Source organism: Vigna radiata, chromosome 5, assembly GCF_000741045.1.
Source record: "Vigna radiata var. radiata cultivar VC1973A chromosome 5, Vradiata_ver6, whole genome shotgun sequence".
Taxonomy (NCBI): Eukaryota; Viridiplantae; Streptophyta; class Magnoliopsida; order Fabales; family Fabaceae; genus Vigna; species Vigna radiata.
In genome coordinates, this window is record NC_028355.1 from 23,970,835 (window position 1) to 23,976,756 (window position 5,922).

The window sequence follows — 5,922 nt, forward strand, 5'->3', positions numbered from 1 at the left end:
ATATATATATATATATATATATATATATATATATATATATATATATATATATATATATATATATATATAAGAAAAATAAAGAAAAAGACAGACGATGAAGAAGAGCGGAAAAAAAAATCCTAACATATTTTAACATCTTAAAGTTCACATCCATAGCCCCACAACAAATATACCAATATTATTCTTAAATACAGGAAAACTATTGTCGTCATGCGTGTTTGGATTTTTTAAATTAAATAAAATAATATGAATCATTATTAAATATTGTAATGGAAAATTTGTAATTTTTTTTTCAAATAATATTATAGAAATATTTTAATCTTTATTAATTGTCGTAACTATTCAACAGAAACAAAAGTAATTTTTCATTACAACCATTTATATCTTTAGTTTCTTGTAGATAGTATAAACTAAAATATTAGTTAAGAAAAATAAAAGTATAAAAGGATTCAAAAAAATAAAAAATGTTATTGTGTGGTAGAAATAGATAATATCATCATACCTGTTCCTCTTTAATCAACATTATCTCGATCATACTGTTGATTTATTGTTAATAGTAACGTACCCGATTAAAACAACTAACAAACATCTAATTATGCAAATTTATTTTGTTAATTAAAATTATGACACTAACAAAATTACTTAAGATCTGGGCCAATAACAATATTAACCTATACTGGGCTGACCACTGAAAAGCCCATTATAGAGTAATAATAATATAAATAAAGCAAAGCCCACAAATAAAGAGATTAACTTCAAGGTCGAATATTTACATCCGGCAATTTAGGAGCCATTTCACCACATCTTTTGATCTTTAAAGTTGTGGTGCCATATCACTTTCATGGTTAAATTAAATCATGAAATTTTAAAAACCGCAAATGGATTAGCATATCGTATAATTAAGGTTTAAACCTTTTTTGTTCCTAAGTTAAGTTCTGATGTTCAGTTTAGTCCTCACTTTCAAAAATGTCAACGTCCTTATGATATAAAAATCAAATCACTCCTCGTGACAACACTTAATGAACATTAAATCACAAGTTTTCATACCTAGATATCCAATATTTTATGATTTGTTAACGGAAGGTGTTATGAACAACAAATCACTTCATGAAAAAACTTGTGATTTGTTAACGAATAAGATTGATACATTTTTCATATCATAAGGACTGAAGATCGACATTTTTAAAAGTGGAGACTAAACTGAACATCAGAACTTAAATCTATAATTAATTGATTACCATAATATATAAAACAATGATAGGAAATCGTACGAGAATAAATTTAAAAGATCATGAAAATTAAGAGAAAGACAAACATCTTGAAAATGTAGATATTGTACCATGCTTTTTGATATTAGTTTTATTTTAGGTTTAATATATTATTTGGTCCTTTCTTTTGGGACTTTTGTTCAAAATGATCTCACATTCGAAAAAAATCACTTAGGTCCCATATTTCATTAAAAGTTGTTCAAAATGATCCCTTTGGCAGACGACGTTAAATTCTTAACGGTGCAAATGCTAGCGTGGCAAGCTTTTATCCATCTGTTTTAAACTTATATGACGTGGCATTCTGAAAACATTTTAATATTTTAAAATTGAGGATTAAAATGAAATGAAAAAATTAGGGTAATTAAAAAATCCCTAACCCATCTATTATATCATATTCATAACACCACATGATTCCAAATTCCAAAAACACTTCCCCACATTATAGAACTATACCCATCTTCAAAATTTCAACTTTCAAACAAAAACTAATACTTCATCTGTAGATTTTCTACCATAACCAACAAGATAATAGAGAAAAATGGTCTTACTGGATAATGTGTGTTCATTGTGTTGTATCTGCAGGCCTGCAAATAACACCCATGAAATCAAATTAGCAGAATTCAAAAAATTAAAAAAAAAAAAATGAAAGAAGAAAAAAAAAGGGCTGGAGGACTACCTCTAAAATTTGTTCCAACATATCCAACTCTCATTACAACCTTTTTCTTGAGGAACGGTTCCCATTTCTGAGAAAGGGTTGGAAGAGAGTGAGTCGAAGAGCAGAAGCAGTTGAAGAGAGTTGGAGGCAAAAGCAGATATGGCAGCGAACAAGAAGGGAATAACATTGATGCCAAAGTGGATATTTTGCTTTCTCTTACACGAGTTGGAATTGAAAGAAAGTGTGGGAAAGAAGAAACATAGTTATTCATCATTTTCGAAACTTTCTTAGATAATGACCCCTTACCTCATCTTCTAAACCCTAACCCCCCCAAAAAAAAACATAAAAAACAACAACAATAGGCTTAGATAGTGATCCCTTACCTCACTTCCGTGCGATGTTGAACTACCACCTTCAATCAATCACCAATGCCGTTAGCAAGAATCACCAGAAATGAACAACAATGGCGTTCTCTCCAATCGCGACAAAAATGGCGTTATCAGGGTTAGGGATTTTTTAATTACCCTAATTTTTTTCATTTCATTTTAATCCTCAATTTTAAAACATTAAAATATTTTCAGAATGCCACGTCATATAAGTTTAAAACAGATGGATAAAGGTTTGCCACGTTAGCATTTGCACCATTAAAAATTTAGGGACCATTTTGAACAACTTTTAATGAAATATGGTACCTAAGTGATTTTTTTCCGAAAACGAGATCATTTTGAACAAAAGCCCCAAAAGAATGGATCAAATGATGTATTAAACCTTTATTTTAATACATGATTTTCTAGATGTCACTAAGAACATAGTCTCGTTCACAATTCTTCATGTTTATCTATAGTTTTTAGTAACATCATTGGACATTAAATTTTAGTTTAATATTATAATGTAAAGGATTAGACTTTTTTTCCTTAATAGTATTGAAATTAATTTTATTTTTTTTAATTTTAGACTAATTTAGTTTGTTAAATCAAATTTTATTAAATTTATTTAAAATATTAAATTCATTTCTCAATTAATACGAAAGAAAAATATGTGTTAAGCAATATAAAAAATTCAAATCCTATTATTACATTTACATATGTTTAAATGTATTTGAAACGTTAAATAATTAAATAAAATTTGGTTAAAAAAATTAAATTCACATATTTTTTGAATTAAAAGATTAAACTAGATCAATGTTTCAAAGACTAATTCCAATTTTCATTTTAAAGTTAAAACAAACTTAATCCTAATTTAAAGGATTAAATAAAGAAATTAGAAAAACTTATTTAATAATAACTAAAATGCTTTACTTCAGTTTTTTCTAATTTATCTTTTAAATCTATACGTAAATATTCTTTTGTACCACCTAAAATCACAAGCCAATAGTAAGTTATTTACCATTCAAGCAATAATGTAAAATTAATTAAAATTCTACAATCATGAAACAAGTTAGTACCTTTAAACTATGATAAAATAGCCGTTTATTTGAACACCAAAAATTGTTAATATTAGCTTAACTTTTGATTGTTTTTTTAGGTATTTAGAGTATTTAAATAGTTCAGAGTACTACTACTAATATTTTAATTTAAAGCATATATTCTGTTTTTATAAATTATTGTTAAATTGAACATAAATATTTTATTTAGAAGTAAAATTCATTTTTGATTGAAATCTTTAAAATAATCCAGTTTTTAACAATCTCAGTCTAATCTAAACACGAATAATTAAGTTTTGTGCTTCTCTCTCCAATTGGTATATAAACATATGTTTGTTATGATTAGATTAACATATAGAAGGTATCTAATAACATTAAGTAAAGCATCGAACCAAGCTTTTATAGGGTACATTGCATCAAATTAATTTACTATTACTTTAACGTATTATTCCAGACAAGCATCAAATTGGCTACATGTATTATGTATATATTTTTATTTATTTATGAAGCTAATCACATTAATTAATTTATAAAATCACAATACTAACGTGTATGAATTCAAATTTCATCATAATCAACTGAGATTTAGTTATAAACAAATAAGATTAGATTGATATATGTACTTCATTATTCACATATTTCCTATTGAAAAAATTATCAAAATGAAAGTTATAAGATTTTTTAAATTGTATTTAGGAAACATAATTTCATCTTAAACAAGTTGTACTTCAGAAACATAATTTCAACATTATATTAAATAATACAAAAGTAGTGTTCCATATACATGTTTTCTTTCATATATTTTTTGACATCAAATCGTGTTTGATAAATATAATTTTTATTCCACTTTAATGAAGACGTAATTATTAAACACAACCTCTAAATTTTACTTTGTTTTTTCTCAGTAAAATCGTGTTTATTAAGTCTGATTTTAGCAGAAAAATAAATAAAAAGTTGAAATTGTGTTTGTGAAATATGATATCTTCTAAACAAAGTTATGTTTCTTAAGTGTGACTTACTGAGTTTCTTAATTTTTTTTTGGTAATTTGATTATTTTGATAATTGCTTTTGAGAATAAAAGAAAGTACCTCTTTGAAATTAAAATTAGTTTATTTCAAAGTAAATAAAATTAAAATATTTTAGATAAATTATATAAAGTAACTATACTAATTAATTGATATTCTGACTTTGTCATTTCTACATATGATTATTTATGACTTTAATATTCTGACCTCAAATTCATTGAAATAAAATGGTTACCATTTAAACATTCGTTATTCCTTGAATCTTTTGACATGTCTTTTTAAAAATAAAATTATAATAGAAATAACAAACTTTAATACAAAAAATCTCTCAAATGCCATAAATAAATCTAAAAATGCTATCTCAATAGATTTTTATTAAAACAATATATATTTTGTCCAATTAAGAATTTGAAAACGGTGTACTACTTTGATTTTTAGAAAGTGTTTAGGGGAGAACACTGAAATATATAATTGGGACGACATGTTTGACACCTGTTACATACATTATTTATCATTAGTTAATTATTTAAATAAATGTTAACAAAAAAAGATTAAATTAAAAAAAATTAACAAAAGTTAGGAGCTCATCAAACAAAAAGAATTTAAAACTAAATCGAATAATTTTAACGAAAATAATACCACATTAGTATTTAAGTCATAATGTTTTAAAATTAAACACATTTTCTGGTGGTTTAAATGTTGAACATACGTAATAATGTGATACATTCATTATATTCAATGGTAAGTGCAACTAAATCAAAATAAAAGACTTCAGTTTTCTAATTTTTAATCACAGACTGGACATTAAAATCAATACACATTTACATGATCTCATGGTGATGTTAAATATTTGACAAATTTTTACTATTGTAAAATATGAATAGTAAAATTTGTGCGTGAAATTGAATAAGAAAATTCAAATAATAACAAAAAAATTATTCTTTTGACATACTTTAATTCTTTTTATAATAATTTGACATTATCTTTTTTTAACTTTTTAAAAAAATATTATCTAACACATAAATTTTCTATATTCACTTAATACTATTATTTTTTATTCTTTTCTTTTATGAAAATATACAAAAATTTATATTTTTATAATATTTTATCTGACATCCCAATTATATATTATGAAGATATATAATATAAGTAAGGCGTTACAATGAATAATACTAGAAAGTAGTTAAGAGTAATAGGATTGCAGTCATCCTTAAACGGTACAATTTGAAAACTTGGAGTACTAGAGTTTCTCCCTTAAAATACAGAGAATTTAAATCTTTGAACATGACAAAGTTTCTTCATAATATCCTAGGATAAGATAATTAAAGCCTAGAGAACTAGGCAACAACATTTCCTTCCCCCATCAAGAGCTGTTTCCAAAGTATCTCCTCGCCATCTGCTCCCATCTAAGTGGATGATCATCGCAAGGAAACAAATGCAAACATGGCACAAACACAAACAATTGCAAGGGTGAGCTAATTATATATATATATATATATATATATATATATATATATATATATATATATATATATATATATATATATATAT

At 25.0% G+C, this 5,922-nt stretch overlaps 1 long non-coding RNA gene across 1 annotated transcript in view; it reads right to left on the bottom strand.

Moving 5' to 3' along the window:
* Nucleotides 1-5,533: 5,533 nt before the first annotated feature.
* LOC111241626 overlaps nucleotides 5,534-5,922 on the bottom strand; it is a 2,116-nt gene continuing 1,727 nt past the window's right edge. Inside the window, exon 3 of the long non-coding RNA XR_002667640.1 lies at nucleotides 5,534-5,777. This is a non-coding gene — a long non-coding RNA (uncharacterized LOC111241626). The remainder of the gene's footprint in view (nucleotides 5,778-5,922) is intronic.